The sequence below is a fragment of the Rhinolophus sinicus genome, linkage group LG18 (genome assembly GCF_036562045.2).
Source record: "Rhinolophus sinicus isolate RSC01 linkage group LG18, ASM3656204v1, whole genome shotgun sequence".
NCBI lineage: Eukaryota > Metazoa > Chordata > Mammalia > Chiroptera > Rhinolophidae > Rhinolophus > Rhinolophus sinicus.
This window is the reverse complement of record NC_133767.1, coordinates 929940-950801: the sequence shown is the minus strand read 5'-3', so window position 1 is coordinate 950801 and position 20862 is coordinate 929940. Positions and strand designations below refer to the sequence as shown.

General features: G+C 49.9%; 1 protein-coding gene across 8 annotated transcripts in view; it reads left to right on the top strand.

Moving 5' to 3' along the window:
- The window catches only part of TNRC6A (trinucleotide repeat containing adaptor 6A), a 126453-nt gene that overhangs the window by 30171 nt on the left and 75420 nt on the right, over positions 1 to 20862 (top strand). The window lies entirely within an intron of this gene.

The following is a 20862-nucleotide window of genomic DNA, read 5'->3' as shown; positions in this document are numbered from 1 at the left end:
CTGAATTCATGTGTCCCCAGCAGAGTTTGCACGATGTGGGCCCCGTCTGTCCCCCCCACCAACATACTTCATACCACCCTGTGTTGTCACTGACACCCTCCCTTCCCTCTGGGAGTCTACCTGTCCCTGCTGGCTGGCCCCACTGCCTCCCCTCTGAGACCAGGTGATTCCCTGTTCCCACTTATGATCTGCGATTTCAGGTGGGACACACGTGGCGCATTAGACTTCACTGAACCACAGCGTGAGAAAGACACTCCCCTCCTGACATTTCTCACTGCGTCTGATCACAAGCTCGCTTCCTACCAGGCTCGCGCGTCCTCACTGCCTCTCGGACGCCTGCCAGAACAAGCGCAGTCGTAACTTCCAGCCGGAGAAAAGTATCAGCTAGAATTCCACCGCGCTGAATTGTGTCCCCGGTTTTTATTTTTACAACTACTTTTCCCACGGCCAGCGGTAGCAGTTTCACTGTTTTCACAGTGCTGTCCAGTGTTCTTAGACCCCGCGTTTATTTGGCCAACAAAACGGAAAGTGATTTAAAGAGAGAGAGGGGCCACTTGAAGGACAAGTTTGGAAAATCCTGAAATACGTCAGCGGTCCGGCCTCTTCTAACGGAAACCCGACAGCTCCTGTAGGGTCCCCCGGGGGTTGGTGGCGTCCTCCCTTTGTCTACTTCCGAGTCACAGTCTCCTAGGACGTCTGACCACGAGGTGTCCTCCCAGTGTGTGACCCCAGCTCGTCACAAAGATGAGGGCAAAGCTGGGCTCTGCGGTACCATTCGTGGGCGAGGAGGGGTCATTGTGACTAATAACCCTTGCTCAGCGAAGGGTGTTATCCCCACGGTGACAGAAGGAGGACGGGGAGCAGAAGTGACAGGAAGAGCCGTGATAGCAATGGTACCCTCGGTGCTCCAGTAATAGTGGGCGGGAGTACTGTAGTGCCAGGAGTACTCGTGGCAGTAACAGCAGCAACCATTTACTGTGCCTCTAACGTGGGTCAGGTGTCAGGCTTAAGTCTCCACGTAGCTGCTCGTTGAGTTCTCACCACGGCCCTGTGAGGCAGCTCCGTTGTCAGCCCCGTTTCACAGACAAGAGACTTGAGACGAAATGACACGAAGTCATCGGCCCAGAGGCGCTCAGCTCGGAAGCCGCAGAGCTGAGAGGCTAAGGTCAGCCCGACTCCCAGCCTTGTGTTCTCCACGACCAGAGACAACCCCCGCTGCAGAGGTTTCCAGAATGCTATGCGTTGCCCCTTCCCGAAGGCACTGGGAGTGCAGCTTCAGCAATCCCTGTGTAATTGAGGGGGATCCTGAAGCACTTTGAATATTTAACTTACGTCTTTCCAAAGCAATGTAAAAAATCTGCTTCTCTCCAATCTGTGATCTCCAGAAATGCGCGAGAATATCTGTCTGCGTCTCCACCCCCCCGCCCCACCAATGCCATCCCCAGCCTCTGGTCTCTTATGTCACTGAAGAGATGAGATTCAGATGGAAAACTACTGGCACAAGCTTGACCCAAGTTCTCTAATACAGACACTGAGCATTGGGCATCAGCTGCTGCTGCTGTTGCTATGGCGACAGCCACACTTTCTCCCAGACAGCTTGTGTCTGAAGGGAGGGTGGACCCTTGGGGGACAAGTGGATTTCTCCAACCTGTCAGTCCCTCTCACCTTTCCCGCTTCCCTCACTCCCCTCTCCCGCCGGCCCCCACACTTCCTTGGATGACGGCTGACAGCAGTGCTGGCACCCCAGGCTGTCGTAATTAGCAGCTGGCACTGAGCCAAGTCTTCTGGCAGCACATTCCTCACCGTCCTCGCCAGCCAATCTGCTTCCCAGCGTCCCTCCTTTACCACTGCGGCACCAGCAACCTCGACATCAAGGTCACCACCAGACCCACCAGGATGAAGCACCGCCTTCCTCCTTGGGTGGGCTTTAGACCCAATGACGGTCTCACGTTCGTCTGAGCCATTTGGGTCATAACATTGTGATTCTAACAAAAGGGGGTGGGCAGCGCTCCCCTCCAGTTCTCAGAGGGGCCGAGAGATTCCTCCAGTTTAGGATTGATCACGTAGGGTCCCCAGAACCAAAGGAACAGAGCAAGGCTGGCAAGAGACAGCCAGGAGGGTGAGGCAGGAGCCAGAAAAGTCTGGGCCAGTGCAACCTGGAGCCTGGCGTCCTGTGGATGGCGGTGGTGACAAATACCAGGAGGACGACGATGCCGATCGTGATGTTGACAACGGTGCCATTCGGAGAGCATTTCCTGGGTGCCACACACTCATGTGGCAGCTGCTGTCACTGCACCCATTCTCCAGATGAGAACAGGAGGCCTAGAAGAGTCTCTCACCCTGAGGAAAGACCACCACGCCAATCCAGAGAGTGGGACATCTACAGGAGACGTGGCCTGGCCTCTTCACAAATATCAATGTCACGGACGAAAGGGATGGGATCTCTTCTAGGAAAAAAAAAAGGAGAGGAAAGAGACATCAAAACCAAATGCAATTGGTGACGCTACCTTGAATCTTGACATGGAAAATAAACACAGCCATAAAAGACATTTGAGGGACGTTGGGTGACGTGTGAATATGGATGGCATATTCATTAGGTGCCATTAAGAAATGGTGGTTAATTTTCGCGAAGCATGTGCTTACGTAGGAGCATGTGTTATTTTTAGGGGAGACGGGCCGAGCTATTTCGGGGACGAGTGTCATGATGGCTGTGGTATGCTTGTACACATCCAGCCAATTCTCTGACCCATAGCACACCAACAGCGTATGCTAGGCTTTCACTCAACCCTTCACTAACTCCCCAGACCCCACAGGGCAAGGACTTCTCCCACAAGGCTACCCCCCCCAGACACCCGTCACAAACCCCAGGTTGTCACTCGTACTTCTGACTGACCAGCTAGACATTCAGGGGTTCCCACAAACCTCGGGTTCCATCATTTGCTCTCACGCAGCTCACAGAACTCAGCAGAGCGCTTGACGTGCATTCACTGGTTTATGTATACAGGACACAAGTCAGGAACAGCCAAACGGGAGACACACGGGGCCAGGGTGGGGTCAGGGGTGTGGGGATGGGGAGGCACAGGGCTCCCACCCTCCTGCACCCTCCCAGCCCCTCGGAAGCTCTGTGAGCAGCCTCGTTAGAGTTTTTATGGAGGCTTCATTACACGGGCAGCTCGGATTAAATCACTGGCCGTTGCTGGATAGGTCAGCCTCTGACCCCTCGCCTCTCCCTTGAAGTTGGGGAGACTGAAAGTTCCAACCCTTTAACCAGCACTTGGACTTTCTGGTGACCAGCCTCACCCTGAACCTATGTGGGGGGGGCCCTACCTGTCATCTCATTAGCAGATAAAAGACACACATCACGCAAGGGTCTTAGGAGCCGCGTGCCAGGAACCTGGGCAAAGATCAAACACTTTTTATTATATTTCATACACGCATAGCAAATATAACAAAATGTTAGCAATCACTGAATCTCGGTGTTGATTGTTGGGTTAACAACAGTATGTCATAATTGGCAAGTAATGGAGGCTGGATTTTCTCTCCACTGCAACAGAGTAACACACACAAGCAGATACATTACCCAGTGTATTGTGACAGAAGCTGGCACCCTGAAAAGTAATCCTTTTGAGCATTCTTTATTCTCTTAAAATACCCTTCCCTCAAGACACACACAGATCCATACAGGGGTTGGTCTAAACCTGAACAATCATGTGAAATACACTTTTTTAGAAAGAGTCACCACCGGACAGATTATGGAAAGGCTGCCAAGGGAACCATCTTGGTCTATCCACTCAAATTCCCCAACCGCCACTACCCGTTTCGAGCAGTTTTCTGATCCCAAAGGGGGAAATCACCAAAGAAACAAGTCGTCTGGGGCACCCAGAGGAGAAATTGAAACTCCAAGAGACGTACAAAAGGACTTCACATTAGAAAAGCTGTGGTTCTGCCTTGGACACTAAATTCCTGCTTCTCCTAAGATTCCGGGGAGGCATTTTAGCTTTGGGAGAGGGTTCCGTGTAGACCTGGCCTATGGACATCCCACCTCCACCTTCACACAGCTGGAGACCTCGCTTCCTGTCTCCTGGAGGTGACACGACTTCACAAGGCCAGTCCAGAGGACGTGCCACTCTGGCTTTTCTTTGTATTCTTTTCCCACCTGTCGAAAGCACCCCTGTGCTCCTTGCCTGCCTGATGGAACTGTCCCCAACCAAGGCCTTGGACTGACTGGGAAAGGAAGACCTGGCTGCCTGTCAGATGCTCAGATGAGTCAGCGATGCACCTTGAATCCAGGTGATGCCTCAGAACGCACACGTGTGCCGGGAGGAAAGCAGTCAAGGGTGGTCTACACTCACGGTCTCTATTTCTTCCCCTCCCCACGCCGCTTACAAACTGTTCTCATCACGCCACCGGTGACCTCCTTTGGGCGCCGAGGGAGACATCCTGTTTGACGTAGCTGATCACTCCTTTCCTTCCGAGTTTTCCTCCTGCAGAATCCACGTCATCCCCTTCTTGCCTCTCTTTCACCTTCTCTGCCCTTTTCCCCACCCCTTAGATGTCCCAGTCCCTCAGGGCCCCCCAGCCTTCGTTTCTCCCTCCATTCATTGATGTGGCTTTCCCTATGATGTGGCCGTGCCACTGACGTCTTATCTTCAGCCTCCACTTCAGGCGTCACTTCTGAGCTCTTAGTTTGGCGTCCAATTGTATCCTGAACGTCACGTGGTTGTCCCATCGGTACCTTGAACTCAACACTGGAGGTGCGATCCTTCCCTAAGTCTGCTCCCATCCAGCTTTCTACCCGTCGGGCAAAGGCAGCAGGCCCCCCCGGCGCCCCAACCTTGAATCACCATTGTCCTCCTGAAGGCCTCACTCAGCACGTCCGGTCAGTCCAGACTCTGGGGAGTCGACCTGTGAAATGGACATGTGGATTGCAGGGCTCCCGTTGTGTTTCTTGGGCCCACGATCTCCAGTGGCCTGTCTCCCCTCTGCTGTCCTGTAAAGTCCCTGAGTGCTTGAACTTGCTCTGTCTTGTTCATCACTTGATTCCCCAGAGCCTAGAATCGTGTCCGGGCACAGAGGAGGTGCTGGGCATCTATTTGTCAAATGAATGGAGTTTCTTTGAACAGCCCCTGCCTTGCGTTCCCTCTCTTCTCTCCCTCAGGGCCACTGTCCACATGGGGATTATCTCCAATGGTAGGTGACCTCCACGGTGGCCCCCAGTCCGTGTTGCCTTCTCACGTTCATGCCCTGGTACAATCTTCCCGTTACACATGGCTTGGGTCTAGTGAATCACTTCTAATAGATAGAATATTGCCAAAGAAGGGATGGGATGTCCCTTTGAAGAGGAGGGGATGGGAAGACTGCGGCTTCCGTTTTGTGTGCCTTCTCTTGCCTGCTCTCTCCGAGGGGACACAGCTGCTGTGCTGTGGGCTCACCTGTAGAGACACCCACATTGCAAGGGACTGAAGCAGCACCTCCAGGCCACAGCCACCGAGCACCCGACCCATCAGATGAGACCGCAGTTCTGGCCGACCCACTCACTGCAGCCTTGGGAGAGACGCAGATCCACAGAAACTGTGAGATAATACATATTTATTGCTTGAAGCTGCTAAATTCCAGGGTAATTTGTTACGTAAATATAGACAATTAATGCATGACCTAAGGCTCATTTTCAAACTGCAAGGGCTCAGTCTTCTAACAGCCTGAGTTAACTGTGGTATATCCGCGCTATGAATCCTTAGGGTGGTGAGAGAAACTAAGTAGGTCTGTCCGTACGACTGAGAAAAGACTTTCAAACAGAGGTATTGAAAAAGCAAGGCACAGACAATACGTATTTCGTGATAGCATTCGTGGAAAAAAACCAGCTCAACACACAGTGTATTGTCGATACGTGCAAACGTGTGTAAATGCATGGAAATAATTCTGGAAGTAAAACTATCTGTCGGTAGCAGCGGTTACTTCGGGTTGTTTAGAGCTTACACTTTGTCTGCAATTTTTGAAATTGTTACACAAAGAATATGGTTTTGTATATTTTTTGTAATTAACAAAGCAAATATTACTTTAAAAGGAAGGAAGGAAGGTTTCATTGTTCAAAATGGAAATATCTTTCTTTAAAATGGTATAGCTTATTCCACTAAAATTCAAACAGTACAGGTTGTATGAAATAGAAAATCAAGGTCCAATTAGCCATTGATAAGTTTATTTTGTATTCTCCCATACTTTCTTCCAAATACACTATATAAAAATCGGGTCCTGTTTTCCTTACTATTCTGTAGCCAGATAGTTTTTCTCTCCATGATATATTGGGGACAGCTTTCTATGCTCATCCGCAAGGAACTCCTAATTGTTTTTTGCATAGTTGTATCCCATAGCCCGCGTTGTAATTAATTCTGCTGCTAAAGTGTAAGCTCCATGAGAATACGACTTCATAGCTTGTTTCCTGCTGTATCCTTAGGGGCTAGGACAGTGCTTGAAGCTTCCTTCTGAGGAGGTGCTCAAAAACGTCCGTTGAGTGAGTCGATGTAGCTAGTCAATTGCCAATCGACAGTTGGTTTGATTCCATGAGTGTTCGTCTTTTCACCCGAGTACGACTTTGTCCTTGAGATAAGTTGCGAAAAATCGAATTGCTGGGTCAAAAGGGATATCTTAAAATGTTGAAAGATGTTGTGAATGAATTCGTCTGCATTTGGCTTCCACTGTATGACCTACCTACCCATCTGTGCGGAAAAGGGTGTACGTCCTCCACACCCTGACCGGGGCAGGACGTAGTGCCTCCCTGCCATCAGGTTGTGATGGGACGCGCCCCTGTACACACTGTGTTGGGGAACTGGAGCGCAGGTCTTCCCTGAGACGGGGCGGGAGGTGCTGCGCCTACCGGGCACGCCTGGGAAATTAATTGAAATAAAGTGTGCATCAGGCAGGGTCCCAGCAGGAAAGAGAAGCCATATTCTAATTAGGTAATTTGAGGAGCATTTAATAAAGGGTCTCTTTCCAAAGGAAGGCGGGTGTCAGGGACTAATTATTGCAGGCTCTGTTATCAGTCCTCCTGTAACCTGGAGACGGAGAAGTCTGCGTGGAGAGGGCCGCCTGGCACAAGCAGTGACCCTACGGCACCAGCCCTCCCAGAGATGCCACAGGGAGGAAGCTGCAGAATGGATACCCAGCCTCACTCTCCTTTCCCCCAGTCACCTTCTGGGGCTCCCGAGGGGTCAGAGCCAATGGGAAGCCAGACGGTAAGGGAGCCCCTTGAACAGTCTGTGTGCTTGGCGTGCCCAGGCGCAGGGCATATGGTATACAGTAAGCGCTCAGTAAGTGTGTCACTGAATTGAATCTTCGCAGTAATCCTTCAAAGTGGGCACTTACAGTCCAATGGGGAAACTGAGGCTCAGAGAGGTTAATGAACTTACCCACCGTCACACAGCTCGTTTGGGAGGGCTCCCAGGTCCTGTGCTCTTAGTTCCCTGGAGCCGGGACCTGATGGAGAGCACAGACGACAGCTGGCATAAGCACTGAGGGACAAACAGACTCCTGCAGCTTCGTACAGCACAGGAGGCGGAGCTCAGGCCTGGCGTCCCAGACCCCAGGCACCCCCCACGGACGTGCTCCAGGGACAGGTGGTGAGCATAGTGCTGAAAACGATTCTGGAGGCAAGGTGTGCGAATTCGAGTTCTGGGCTGTGACGGACTAGCTGTGTCACCTTGGGCGGTTCCTTTGCCCTGGCCCCGGCCTGCTCCCTCATGTGTACAGCTAAGGTGGTCACAGAAGGACTGCTGTGAGGGCCTCAGGAGTGAAAACGGCGCGTGCCCCGCATGTCACTGTCAGCACAGACTCACAGGGCACCGCCTCCCTTCCAAAGCCCTGATGGAACATGTCTCCTTCAGCAGACGCTGCACCCCAAGACCAGAGACGACTTCTGCAGGCATCAGCACCGGCTTTCCACAAAGGGCCGGAGCCCCATGTTTGCGGCTTTGCGGACTGTACACCTCTGTCACTGATGGGCCGGCACAACCAACAAGCAGCCAGACACAGTCTTGAAACGTGGCGGTGGCTGTGTGCCAAGAAAATGACGCTTGTGGACCCTGCCACTTGAATTTCCTACCGTTTTCCCAGGTCGCAAAATAATATTTTCAGATTCCTTTTCAATGACTTAAAAATTGTAAGGCCACTCTTTGTTCCCGGGCTGTACGAAAACACGGAGCAGGCCACACTGAGACTCAGTGGGTAATTGGACACCAGGATGGACCCCCGCCCAGCAGCCCATGTAAAGCCCAACTTCCTTCTGTACTCGCTCAGGGTGGGTCTGGGAGCAAACCCCACCCTTTCCAGTTGGAGAAAAGTCTGCCTTGCACCCTCTGGGGGCCCAGCTTCTGGCCTTCCATCTCCTCCAGGGGCTCCCCACCTCGGGCCCTCCAGAGTGGCACTTCTTTCTGTCCCGTGTCTGCCTGGCCGTCCACCAGCTGCCTGGGCTTGGACCTACATTTGTCTCCTTTCCCACTGCGCTTTCGAGGCCCACTGTAGGGCCTGGCACACAGTAGGTGCTCAGTAAGTGTGCATCAAGTTTAACCCCACAACAGTCCTTCATGGTAGGTGCTTATGTTCCAGTGGGGAAACTGAGGCTCAGAGAGATTAATCAACTTGTTCAAGGTCACGTAGCTAGTTTTGGCACCTGGGTGCTTCAGTGCTATTCTTGTTGCCCGAGAAATCTCCAAGTGCCTCAAAATCTGGTGCCGCCATCAACTACCTGGTGATTTTGGGTGATTCCCGTAATTCCTCTGGGCCTCAGTTTCCGCATCAGTAAAATGGGTGTGATCACAATATGCTGCCTTCCTCATTGGGTTGTCGTGAGGACTGAATGAGCTAGTAGGTCTAGAACGGGTAGGAATGTGCCCGACGCCTGGCAGGCACCAAGTAGACATTAGTCCTTATCAGCGTGAAGGAGATGGAGGAGGTCTTAGGTCTGGACAAAAAAATGGCTTCCCCCCGCAGCCCGGGGGTGACACTCACCCTGGGACTCTTGAGTGGGCTGCAGCTGCCACTCCGCCCTTGTGCTGACAGCCCTTGGAGGACAGGCCACTGGATGTTTCCAGTGAAAACCGGGACCTCTCAGACCAGGAGGTGAGGCCACCCTGGGTTCGTGGGGGTTAAGTCCAGCCAGATTGTGTTTATTTTCCCCTCTGTCTGGAAGGGCCTCTCTGGTCTCCATGGCAACGTGATTTCCTGTTCTGGTTTTCCCTTGGATGAGATACCTGCTGAATGCAGAGGCGCCCAGGCTAAAGCACGGGGTGGAGGCCACTGCTGAGGCCTCTTTCCCTGCCTCCCCCACGCCGACCCCAACCGACCGAGCAGCCAGCCCAGCCAGGGCCTGTGTCACAAGAGCCTTTGTTTACTGGTCCAGACATCTGACTTGAGGGTGACGTCATGGAATCCAGCCCGAAATCCTCATTACGCCCCATTTTCTTTCTTCCTTTTCAAGGGTTTTGTTTCTTCCTGAGGCTGAGGGAACAGAGGCTCACACACCCCCAATGTGCTAAGAATATTTCTAAATCCTTCTAATCAGAGGCCCTACTCTGGGTCTGGAACTTTGCTAGCAATCATTCATTCATTCATTCATTCATTCATTCATAATTTTAGTCATTCAACAAACCTTTCCAGACTGGATTAAATGCCCAAACCGTGCTGGAGCTAAAGAAAAGGAGGGGAATACATGAGGCCTTTACTCTCGAGGAGCCTCTGCCCTAGAAAATGCAGACAGGCCTGAAACTAACCCAACACTGTTGCAGGACTGGTGCCTCTTCGGGGGTGGTGTGGAATTGTGCTGTTGCCTGCCTGCATTCAGATTCGGCTCCTAAACTCCACTGTGGCCTTCGGCAAATCCTTGCCTGTGCCTCAGTCTTCTCACCTGTGAAATGGGGATAATGGTGGTACCCACTTGGGGCATAGACACGCGATGGTTAGGAGTAAGCACCTGAGTGAGCACAGTGCACTCAGACCCGCTCTAGTAGTACCACCGCCTCCAGGGACCCTGGGAGCCCACGCTCGGTCTTCCTGGCGAATTGGGAGGTGAGCAGCGAGAGAGGCCCTACCAGAGGAGAAAGCTTCTAGATCATTGGCTATTCAGTGCCTGCATCTTGCCCTACTTCCTGGGGCCGGGATCATGTCTGCCAGTTTCACCATCTTATCCCCACCTCCCAGCGCAGCCCGTGGAGGAGATCAGTGAACGTGAGAACGGCTGACTGGCTACAGGACAAATCCAACCTCTGAATCATGGAATTGGAGACCTTTTACGATTTGACTACGATCCATTGGGCCACAAGGGGCCCAAGGATTTGGTTAAATGGTGTTGTGGGGTGTCGGCGAGTGTATCCAGGTGTGGTGACCTCTGACTCAGTAGCCTTAATGAGCACGTCACTGTCCCCAGTGTGGGTGGGCCCCAGCCGATCCACTGAAGGCCTGAGGAGAATCAAAGGCGGAGGAAGAAAGGATTCTCTCTCTCTGCCTGACTGTCTTTAGGCTGGGACATCGGTCTCCGCTGCGTTCGGATTCCGACTCAGGCTGGCACTTTGCCATCGGCTGTCCGGGTCTCAGCATCCACCATCGTGGGAGCCAATTCCTTATAATAAACCTCTTCATATTTATGTCCTGTTCTGTCACGTTCCCCTGGAGAACCCTGATCGACACGCTCCGTCTAAGTTCTGGGAAGTCTTCCTGGCCCTCCTGTCCCAGGCTCTAGTTGTAACAAATTGTAAGAAGCAGTGGCTTTATAGGCTGTTCCAACCTTTGGGACACCCTTCTCTTCCCGATCAGGTGAAGCCCTCCTCACTCATCTATTCATGTGCGCAAAGTTACAGAAAGTAACACTTGTGATCACGGAAGGAGTGGCGTACAGGATGCTGTGAGATACACTGTGGAGATTGTGTCCCCCCCAACCCCATTTCCACCTTCTCTGCCATTCTGAGGCCACTTGGGCGCTCACCCGCAGGTCCCCGGAAGCAGGAAAAGGGAGGAGCCTGGCTGATGAAAACCACTTGTGACAGTTCATCCTCTGTCAGTGGCTGATTCAGAAACCCCGACCACATCGGGCTGACTCTGACCTTCTCCTAGAGACAAGGATTGGCTTAAGAAAGGGCAGTGACTGGCTCGGTCCAGGGAGGCCGGCGGAAGTCCGCCAAGGGCTCCTGACGCTGAAGACACACTGGTCTCTCCCCTCTTCGGACGTTGTGGGGTGACGTGAGGCCTGTGCTGAAGCTGCTTCCTCTCTACGAGCCCGTGTAGGAAATCTACGCAGGACGGAGCCACAGCCGCCGTCGTCTCCACGTCTGACTCGTTATCCCACTCAGTTAATCTCCGCGTTTTTAAGCCAGTTGGAGGCTTGTTTCCTGGTTAAAAAAACAACAACAACCGAGGAGCGTCCTCATTGGTACCAACATGTAATATGGGGATCTCGCCATCAAGAGGCGACGGACGTTCTTCCAGAGAAAAGTCACATGAGCTGACCCAACGCTTTAAAAAGAGCCCTCTGGTGGCAGGGAGGAAAGTGACGAGGATTTGAGCCGACGCAGTACCCTGCTGTGACGTGTCTGGGGCGGACGTGACGAAAGAGACGCCTAGAACAGGAGGCTGAAATATCAGGGTGACGATGGTGCTTCCTCAGACTGCAGATGTGCTGAGTCTGTGGGGCCACATGACGGGCCCACAGAACATTCAGGCAGATCCGTTCATTCCTCCAACACATTTGTCTGAGCGCTTCTGCTGCAGCACTGCCCTGGCTGCTGGCGATACGGCCGTGAGCGAGACGCACAGCGATCGCTGCCGTTGCTGAGCTTACCTTTTAGTGGAGGGACAGACAGTAAACAACAAGAATAAGGACACATAGGAAGCCAGTTGTGGGGTGACACAGGCTATGAAAAAAAAAACATTAAAGGGAAAAGGAATACGGAGTGTCGGGAGGGACGGGGGAGAATGATTTAGCCGGAAGGTCCCACTCTGCTGTCGTCTACAGTGGAGCTTTTTCTCAACAGAAGCTTCAAGGGACGGTACCTTTCAGTATTCTGCGGCTGACTAGGTACACAAAAATCATTTATATTGTGATAAAAGGACCCTACCATTTATTGGGTGCCTACGATACGAAAACCAAAAGCATTGTTCCAATCTGTTCACAGATACTATTTTACGTAATCCAGCAGTCTCCCCTTATCCATGGGGGATCCATTCCAAGACCCGCAGTGGATGCCTGAAACCGTGGCTAGTACTGAGCCCTATGTCTGTTTTTTCTATATACACACGCCCCTTTTCACTTGCAGGCAGCACCTCTCAGCTTCTCTTGGGCGTATCCCAATTGCCAGCATCACTACTCGTGCTTTGGGGCCATCGTTAAGTAAAATCAGGGGACTTGTACACAAGCGATACTGTGACAGTCGATCTGATAATGGAGACGGCAACTAAATGACCAATGAGGGGGAAGGTGGAGAGGGCAGACACACTGGACGGAAGGATGGCGCACCTCCCGGGAGAGACGGGGCAAGACAGCGTGCGATTTCCTCACGCGACTCAGAATGGCACGCGATTGAAAACGGATGAATTGCTTGTTTCTGAAATTTTTCATTTACTATTTTTGGACTGCAGTGGACAGTGGGTAACTGAACCTGTGGAACACGCAGCCATGAATAAGGGACGACGGTGTCTGTTTTATAGACGAGACATCGAACGTCGGAGGAGGGGGGAAGCAAGCCCCCGAGATGGCAAAGGGGCAGTAGCTCTAAACCTGGGCCCCTGCAGCCCTGAGCCCTTTATTTTGCTTTTTGACTCTAAGCTGCTGACTTACTAGGGTGACTTCTCTTGATTCCAAATTCATGTTTGCTCGCAGCTACAATTAGTAGTATTGGATCAGACAGCTCCAGAGAAAATGAACTCATGATAACGGTTCTGTTTAATTAGATAAGTGTTCCATGGGAGGAAGTATAACGGTCTTTACAAGGTATGGCTCCCACGTTTCCTTGAAAATAAGACGGGGTCTTATATTAATTTCTGCTCCAAACGATGCATTAAGGCTTCTTCTGTTCAGGGGATGTCCTCCTGAAACATCATGCGAGGGCTGCTTTTCCGGTTAGGTCTTGTTTTCGGGGAAACATTGTAATGAATGAAGCCCGACGTCGAGGTGACGCTAGCCTTTTCACCAATGGTCTTGGTTATCTCCCCATTACCCACGTAGCACCCCCTTTCGCTGCCAGACTTACAATCTGCAGGGGCTGCCTGCAGTTTGTGGGTGGTCTGGACCGTTCCGGAAAGGTGAAGGTCGTTGGTGCTTGGCTTGGAACAGCGAGTCAACCAGATTTCAGGGAGAGGCCTCCTTGTCACTTTCTCATACAAAACAGAACAAAACAAACAATCAGAAAACCTTGTTGTTATGGAAACCCCGTGTTAGAGACCCAAGGGCCAAAAAGCAAAGCAAAGGGTGCTCTGTGGATAACCTTTTTGGGGGTTGTGTGGCTGTATACTCTATTGTGTGGTCACCACCTGCAGTCTCATCCCCTTCCATCATGTTTTCGACCCCCTTTACCTTCTTCCCCTGCCCCCACCTCCTTCCCCTCTGGTAACCACCCTTCTGTTGTCTGTGTCTATGAGCTTGTTTGTTTGTTTGTTGCTTTCAGATTTATATCTCACATATGAGTGAAATCATAAGGTCTTGACTGACTTATTTCACTTAGCATGGTATTTTCAAGATCCATCCATGTTGTTGCAAATGGCAGTATTTCATCTTTTCTTATGGCCAAGTAGTATTCCATTGTGTATACATGTATCACATCTTCTTTATCCAAGCATCTATCGAAGGACACTTTGGTTGTTTCCATGGCTTGGCCACTGTGAATAGTGCTGCTATGAATATAGGGGTACGTATATCTTTACGGATAAATGTTTTCAGATTTTTCAGGTAGATACCCAGAAGAAGGATTGCTGGGTCATATGGTAGCTCTGTTCTTAATTTTTTGAGAATCTTCCATACGGTTTTCTGTATTTTACACTGTAACAGCCGTGTACGAGGGCTGCTGTTCCCCACAGCCTCGCCAACACTTGTGAGTTCTTGTCTTATTGATAGTAGCCATTCTATCAAGGCAGAATCCCTCTGCTGTTGCCTCTAGAAAGGGAACAGCTGCCGGGGGGTGTGGGGGGGCTTCCCCTGCTCTCGTCATGTGTATGAGAGTTTGAGATCTTCCTGATAAAGGATTCCTGTTAATGGTGCTTCTTCTGCTCACAGACGAGGGGTCAGCAGTAATTCTGAGACCAGCCGTCCGATGAGCCTCCCCTCATCCCCCTTCGTCACAGATCTGAGCTCAAGCGGCAGGGAGATGCCCCAGCTTCTGAATCAGAACCTGCAGAACGGTCAGTTGAGGCATAGTTACATCAAGGTGCGAGGAGGCACAGTGGCCGTCATCACAGGAGTGTGGCTGAGGCCACCGAGGCCGGCTGGACCCTGAGGGGTTGGGTTAGGCTGTGACGAGCAGCTGGAGTGGGACAGGAGGAGTGTGGGGGACAGACGCCGGGGGACCCGTGTGTGGCAGTTTTCAGACGTTTATGAAACACGTGTAAGGTGTTGGCTCTGGGCACTGTTACAGTCGTTATGCCACAGTAGCTTGTCCCGTCTCCATGGCACCCTGTGACTGATTTCATGGAGGAGTAAACTGAGGCACAGACTGGGTAAATCCTGGTGTCGGTAGGTGGCAGAGCCAACATTGGAAGCCATGCGTTCTCTTCCCAGAGGGCATGTGCTCTTCCTGGGGTCTCCCTGGCATCACTCTCTTTTTCTCGCTGCACTGCTGAATCCTCATGGGCTCTGGGGCTTCAGTGACTGGCTGTGCTCAGTGTCTAGGTTCAAGGTGACGGGTGCTGTGTCCGTCTGGCCGGCCTCACCGCTGAGATGCTTGCTCTGGGGAAAGTCCCACATATCCGTACCCACCCCGATCCCAAAGCCCCGCCTTTAGACAGTCTCCACTCATCAACACGTTAAACGTCCTTCTAGCTTCTCTGACAACCTCTGGGCTCCTCCTGTCCCATGTCCCCTGTGACTGGCAAGAGGATCGATGAGTCATCAGCCAGGCTTCTCTGTGCTCTCTGGTTTGCCGGTCACTGCCAAGTGGAATCCGGTCATCTCAGGCTGAATGAACGAGAGCACAAGGCCCAGAACCCGGGAGGCGGGCTTGCCTCTGCCCTGACGGGAGGAACGTTCAGTTCTGGCAGGAAGGCTGCCAAAAGGCGGCCAGTTCAGAGGAGACGGTCCAGAGCGAGCGGCTCAGAGCTAAAACGTATGAGTAACACTGAGGGCTTTGGGGTCGTGTGGCCCGAAGCAGAGGTGACTGAGGAGCAGATGGCCCCCGAGCCAGGCTGCAGGGGACGGCAGGGGACCTTCAAGCGTCAGAGCTCATCCTTCCGCTGGCAGCCAGGCCTCTGAGACCCCTGCTGAGTGAGCCCTTCTAACTCGCCTCCCTCCTCAAACCCAGTCTCGCTTTCTCCTCTCTCATTTTCACAAATGATTTTGCCTTCTTTCTGGGGAAAATGGAGGCCAGAAAGAAAAAAGTTCCCTGCACCGTCAGCTAATTAGTCCCTGAACTCCTCCTCGCCTCCTTCCTTCTGGTCTTCTGGAGGAGAGACTGGACGCTTCTGTCCGTCCGTCCGTCCGTCCGTCCGCCGGGCTCTGGAGTCTGGCCGCCAACCTTTTCCTAGTTCTTCACCATCTCCCACTTGGCCGCCTCTTTCTCGTCCATCTGGACAAGAAGCCCAGCTCTCTCCTTTCTCACCAAGCGAGCCTTCCACCAAGCCCACTGCTCGCCTCCTGTCCCACTGTCCCACGTAAACAGGCTTCCCACTTCCTCTGCTCTCCCCAGCTTCCTGCATAAACGCTGTCAAGTCTGCGCTGCAGTGTCAGCGCTGGTGTGTAAGATGTCATAGACGGTTACACTGGACGATAGGACACGGCCATGCATGTTTTCATAATAGCTCTAGTAAGATATAATTCACGTACCTTACAAATCACATGCTTAAAGTGTACAATTCAATGGGTTTAGGACATTCACAGCGCTGTGCCACCATTATTACAGTCCATTCTAGACCATTTTCATCAGTCCAGAAAGAAACCCCAATATTTAACTATCCCCCCAATCTCCCAATCGCCTACCCCAGCCCTAGGCAACAACCAACCTACTTTGTGACTCGATAGAATTGCCTATTCTGGGCATTTCATGTAAATGGAATCATGTGATATGTGATCTTTTCTGACGATCTTCTATCACTTGGTGCAATGTTTTCAAGATTCGCTCACATCATAGCAGGTATCAGTACCTCACTCTTTTTTTATGAGCAAATGATATTCTGTTGACTGGATATATTACCTTTGATTGTACATTCATCAGTTGATAGACATTTGGGTTGTTTCTCCTTTGTCGACTATGATGAATAGAACTGTCAGAAACATTTATGTACAAGTTTTTGTGTAGACTTATGTTTTCATTTCTCTTGGGTAGATACTTAGAAGTGGAGTCAATGGTTCCTATGGAACCTCTGGGTTGAACTGTTTGAGGAAATGCCAGACTGTTTTCCAAAGTGGCGGCACCATTTCACGTTCCCACCAGCCATGTGTGAGGGTCTCAGGTTCTCTACGTCCCCGTCAGCACTTGTTGCGATCTGCCTTTTCATTATGTCTCTCCTAGTGGGTGTGAAGTGACACCTCGTTGTGGTTTTCATTTCATCTCCATGATGATTAATGTTGTTGAGCTTATTTTCATGTCTTCTTCGCCATTTGTGTATCTTCCTTGGAGAAGTGCCCGTCCACGTCCTTTGCACGTTCCTTATTTGGGTGACGTGTCTTCTTCTTCTTGAGTTGGAAGAGTGCCTTATATTTATTTTCTAGATACAAGTCCCTCATCAAGTATTTTCTTTGCGGATCTTTTGTCTTATCACATGGATACATGGACTGTCTTTTCATTGCTAATGTCCTTTGATGCACTCAAGTTTCTGCTTTTGATGAAGTCCAATTTATTTATTTTATCTATTTTATTGGTTTTTTTGGTTGTCACATCTAAGAAACTACTGCCAAGTCTAAGATTATACACATTGACTCCTATGTTTTCTTCTAAGAGTTTTACAGTTTTAGCTCTTCCATTTAGGTCTTTGATCCATCTTGAGTTAAGGTTTGTACATGGTGTGAGTTAGGGATCAAACATAATTACTGTGTTTCGAAGTAACTTTTGAAATTGAGAAATGTGAGTCCTCCGTCTTTGTTCTTTTCCTCGATGGTTTTAGCTATTCTGGGTCCCTTACGTTTCCATATAGATGTTAGGGTTGGCTTGTCTATTTCTATAAAGAATACCCCCAGAATTCCAATACAGATTGTGTTAAATCTCTCAATCAATTTGAGGGGTGTTGCTGTCTTAACAATATTAACTCTTCGAGATCCCCTGTAATCTTCTTTAATGCACTTGCTGTTTTTATAGCTCCAAAACAGTTGAACATTCAGAATTTGGTATAATTCTACCTAATAGATAAAGAAAAAAAAGTCTTCAAAATTGTTCCACCATTAAAGTCGATACAGAAACCAGAATCCAGTAGCTCCTTTAACCATAATATACCACAGCCTATGAGCAACGAGGATGGTGGTTTCCGGTGGAGAGGGGCGTGGGGGTCTCCTGGGGTTGCTTGTGTGTTCACTGTTGTAGGAGTTCATCCAGCTTTGCACTTTTCTGGATGCATGTTTTACTTCCATAAATAAACAAGTTTATTTAAACAAACAAACAGAGCTCAGCATTATGACTGGGGTTGCATTTCCGGTGAATCAGGCACTGTTCGAGCACCTCATCTGTATTCATTCCTTTAAATACTGCAGCAGTCCTCTGAGCTAGGTGCTACTGCTGGCTTTGGTTTATCAAGGAAGCAATAAAGGCATGGAGAGTCCTGCCCAGGTCACACTTATAGTAAGTGGGACATCTGGGGTCTCAGCCAGCCAGCTGGCCTCTCAAACTCTGTGTTGTACAGACTCCCTATTGATATTAGAAGAACTCTTAATACTGGTTAGAGGGGAATAACCACATGACCCTTCTTAGAGATTAAAAGGTACTTAAGAAAATTCCACATCCATTATTGACCTGATGAAAACGTGTTCAAGCTGAAAAAAAAATGTATCATGTTTAAGGTTGAACATTAGAAGCATTTTCCTTTAAAGTCAGGAACAGCGTAAGTGAAATAATACTGGCACTTTTTAAAAAAAAACACACACATTATTCTAGATGTACCAGGTCAAACTATAAATTTAAGAATTGCAAAGTACAGACCATAGGATGGTTAGGTGCCGGTAATCTAGTTGCCTATCTAGACACTCCAAGAGTATGACTAGAAAAATAAAACTCTTATTCCAAATCAATAGCATTTCTGCGTTTCAGGGGGAGGAAAAGTAAAAGACAAAATAGAAGAAAAAATTGTACTTAAAAGAGCACCAAGACCCTCTGTAACAACAAAAATGAGTGGAAGTGAAAGAACAAATAAAAATACAACTCCTGCCCATCAGGAAGAGTTCATGGTGTAAAGAAGCATATTTCCTCTAAATTAATATGTACGTTTAATTTTCTGTCAATAAAAAAATACACCGTGAGTGAGGCTTTTTTGGAAGTAGACTCACTTGAGTTTAAAGTTCACGTGGAAACATAAACAAGTGAGGCTCGCCAGGAAAATTCTGAAAAAGGGAAGGAATAGAGGGATTAGCCCTAGTACGTACTGAAGTGTCTTGTAAAGCTGCCCTGGTGAAAAAGTTTCGTCCTGTTACAGGAAGAGAAAGGCAGATTAATGAAACAGATTAGAATCTGGAAATAGACCCAATATAGGTATTAGGTTGGTGCAAAAGTCATTGCGGTTTAAAATGTTAAAAATGCAAAAACCGCAATGACTTTTGCACCAACCTAAATTTTGAAGACGCTCATACAGGCATTCCTCGTTTTATTGCATTTCTCTTTATTGCGCTTCAGATACTGCATGTTTTACAAATTGAAGCTTTGTGGCATCAGGCAAGTCTGTCGGTGCCATTTTTCCCACATTATTTTCTCACCTTGTGTCTCTGGCATATTTCAGTAATTCTTGCCAACGGTTCACACTCTTTCATTGTTACTGTATTTATTGTGGTGATCTGTGATTAGTGATCTCTGATGTCACTATTGCAATTTTTGGGGGTGCCAGGAACCCCACTTAAGACGGCGAACTTAATTGGTAAATGTTGTGTGCATTCTGACTGCCCCGCCGACCGGCTGTTCCTCCTCTGTCTCCCTTTCCTCGGGCCTCCCTGGTCCCCGACACACAACAACGCTGCAATCAGGACCGTTAACAACCCTTCCATGGCCTCTGAGTGTTGGAGTGAGAGTCACAGGGCTCTCACTTTGAAACAAAAGCTAGAAATGATTAAGCTCAGTGAGGAAGGCGTGTCGCAAGCCGAGATGGTCAGAAAGCTAGGCCTCTGCCAATTAGCCGAGGTGTGAAAGCAAAGGGAACGTTCTGGAAGGAAATTAAAAGTGCTACTCCAGTGAACACATGAAAGATAAGAAAGCGAAACAGCCTTTTGCTGATGTGGAGAAAGTTTCAGAGGCCTGGGTGGAAGATCAAACCAGCCACAACATTCCCTTAGCCAGAGCCTCACCCAGAGCAAGGCCCAAACTCTCTTCAGTTCTGTGAAGGCTGAGAGGGGAGGAAACTGCAGAGGAAAAGTGTGAAGCTGGCAGAGCTTGGTCCGTGAGATGTAAGGAGAGAAGCTGTCTCTGTAACATCAATGTGAGAGGAAGCAGCCAGTTATCCAGAAGGTCCAGCTAAGAGAATTCATGAAGGGGCTGCACTAAACCACACATTTTCAGTGCAGATGGAACAGTGTCATATTGGAAGAAGGTGCCATCTGGGCAGTCTGTGCTTGGCTTCAAAGCTTCAAAGGACAGGTTACTGTCCTGTGAGAGGCGCATGCAGCTGGTGACTTTCAATTGAAGCCACTGCTCGCTTACTGTTCTGAAAATCCCAGGGACTTTAGGAATTATTTACCAAGGAGGGTGCCCCCCCAGAAAAAGCAGGGTGCCATTACTGCTTGTTCCACTCAGAGAAAAAAATAGGGAACAACTGATTAGTTTAGGGGGGCAACATTGAGGGACTTAGTAAGAGGTAGAAAGACCCACTTTATCTGCAACAAAATACAAAGGTGCCTTGCAGATCTGGTGGAAAGCAGAGCACTGTGGAAAGAATATTGTTTGCATCTGTAAGATAAAGCAAAACGAAGTAGATTTAAGACCCCAAGGGGATGCTGAGGGAACTCTCGGTCTTGCTGGTAGTCAGGATGGTAACAGGCAGGGACCTGGGAGGACAGTGACACTCCTCATCACGCATTATGGAGCTGCTTGGAAGAAGGACAGCACCCGTTCTTCATTCAACAGGCATTAATCCAGTGTGTAATACCTCCTGGGCACTGCTCTAGGTGCTGGGGGACACAGGCTAAACACAGCGACAAGTGCCCGCTCTCGAGGGACCTACGTGTCCACAGGGCCGGATGAAAATGAGTTCTCTCGTGAGAATATGTGAGATTCCAGTCCTAAGTGCCCAAGGGGTGTTTTCGGGGGCTGCATTTCCCCCTGAATAGGAGGGACCAGGCATTGGTGAAGTCCACGTGAGTAGTGAAACTCGAATCCCACCCACATTATTACGAGGTCCAGAGAATCGCAGGGAAGGGTTGTCAGAGGCGGAGACATTTGAACTGGGCTTTGAAGTCAGTTTTTAGGCAGACATCACAGGAGAGATATCCCACTCGGAGGAAATAATCATGTTCGAGGCACAGAGGCATTGAAAAACAAAAATCCTGCATTG